This window comes from Myotis lucifugus, unplaced genomic scaffold (genome assembly GCF_000147115.1).
Source record: "Myotis lucifugus unplaced genomic scaffold, Myoluc2.0 scaffold_100, whole genome shotgun sequence".
NCBI classification, from domain to species: Eukaryota; Metazoa; Chordata; class Mammalia; order Chiroptera; family Vespertilionidae; genus Myotis; species Myotis lucifugus.
Window position 1 is genome coordinate 1,900,955 of NW_005871148.1, and position 2,242 is coordinate 1,903,196.

Below are 2,242 nucleotides of genomic sequence, written 5' to 3' on the forward strand. Positions count from 1 at the left end.
AACTTTTATTGACTTCAGAGTGGAAGGGAGAGGGAGAGAGAGACAGAAACATCAATGATGAGAGAGAATCATGGATCGGCAGCCTCCTGCACGCCCCCCACTGGGGATGGAGGCCACAGACCGGGCATATGCCCTTGACAGGAATTGACCCTGAGACCCTTCAGTCCGCAGGCCAACGCTCTATCCACTGAGCCAAGCCGGCTAGGGCACCATTGCTTTTTTAAGTTTTATTCTTTCTTTAAAACATTTCAAGTAAACATTAATGATGACATTTATCATATGTATCCTTTCTATTTTATTAAAGTCAGATGGCTTATTCTGTACTTGCTATAGATTGAATGTTTGTGACCCCCCCACCCCCCATTCATCTGTTAAATTCTCATGCCCGACATGTTGGTGTTGGTAGGCGGGTCTTCCAAAGGTGGTTAGGTGATGAAGGTGGAGCCCTCATGAAGGGGATTCATGCCCTTAGGAGAGAGATCCCAGAGAGCCCCTCACCCCTTCTGCTATGTGAGGTCCCACCGCGAGATGACCACCGGCGAGCCTGTCCGGCCGTGACCACCTCCCCAGGACAATATGCCTCTCGCTAAGGCTCGCCTCCATCCCTCTCCAGAAGAGGAGGAGAGGAAACAGGAGAAGAAGCGCCTGGCGCAGAGCCCCCATTCCTCCTTCATGGTGCAGATGCCCAGGATGCTGTGGAATCACCACCGTCTCCAGCCGCGCACAAAGGGCAGTTTTATGTGTCGGTGGCTCCACTGTTCTGTCAGCCAACAGGAGGAAGAGCCAGGCTCGCAGGAGGATGCTTCTTCCGAAGGAAGCGGCACTGAACGCGCCTCACATCAAGACGAGTGGGGAACCATCCCAATACCACATATTGGATTAAAAAAAAGATGACCATCTATGAACTTGGAGGAGGGCCCTGACCGGAAGCCGGTGCCTCAGCCTTGGCTGTCCCAGCCTCTAGCTCTGTGCGAAATAAATTCCTGCTGTTCATAAGCCACCCATCGGTGGTGTTCTGTTATAGCAACCTGAACGGTCTAAGACGGACGTGTCTTAGTAACTGACACAAAAGGGAAGCCCCGGGAGCCATACAGACCTGAACCAAGTACTGTTTACACGGTGGCGTCTGCTCAAATTACAGGCCTGGTAACCAGACGCACACACTTTCCCATTGCCACCCCGGCCAGCCCTCCGCCCAAGAAAGCATTGTTTCAGGAAACTCTCATTTCCATTACACCTGCGTGTGGGGGTGTATTATAATAATTTAAATATATTTGTTACTACTGGGAGTGCAAAAAGCCGGGAAGGCGGCGGCTTGCATGAGAATGCGCCTTTGTCTGCTACAGTGTGAACTCAAACCTATTAAAGGACATTAAATGGCATCCTCATGGCAACCTAAGAGAATTTTAAACCTCAAATCATTGAAATTCTCATCAACTATGCAACAGTTCTACACACGTGAAAGTAAACGACAGACAGTTAAGGTGGAAGAGATACTGAAATACCTGGTTCATTGGTTTGCTGGGCTGCTATAGCGGAGTGCCACTGGCTGGGAGGCTGTTGTAGGCACCTCTGCCAACATCAGAGAGATGTTCCCCGACAGGCCCCCCACCCGCCCCAGTCAGTGGGAGAGAGCTGTTCCCAACCTCGATCCTTGTCTTCTCATATAAATGAATTTATACGAGAGACCTCGCCTGCGGTGTGAAAAGCCAATTTATTAAAGCAATGAAAGCATGGACCTTTATTGGAAAAGCAAAGCAAGCAAACCTACACATCCGGCTTACGAAGCACAGACGGCTCTCCGCTGATCTGAAGAGCAGGTTGGGGGGAGGCCTAAGGTGTTATAAACCCTCCTGCCGATAGGTCGCAAGACTCCTCTGCTGAATGTTTTGGTGCAGGTTCATTCTCACGGCCCCTTTTACTTTGTTGGGACCTTCCCAGAATTCATGAGGAGCACCTGGCAACGTTAGCTTGCCAAGCCTTGAGACCGCTGGCTTCTCTGCTTAGGGAGTAAAACTGCCCTTTTTCCCTTTCCTCCTTCCCCCTCCCTTTCTGCATCCTCTCCTTAGGGAGGTTTTTAACCACTTGTTCTCCTGTCCTTGGCTGGGGAAGAAAATGGCTTGCTAGTTACAAGCTGGCTGCAAGTTGCCCACACTGTTTGGCCTTGTTTTAACTTTCCTGTCTCGGTTTCCCTATTCCTCCTGCCCTGGAATCCTGTAACAGCTTCACATACATTTATTTG

At 50.2% G+C, this 2,242-nt stretch overlaps 1 pseudogene; it reads left to right on the forward strand.

Annotated features, from left to right (window-relative positions):
* The first annotated feature begins 429 nt into the window (after window positions 1-429).
* LOC106697737 lies at window positions 430-827 on the forward strand (annotated as a pseudogene).
* The last annotated feature ends 1,415 nt before the right edge of the window (window positions 828-2,242 follow it).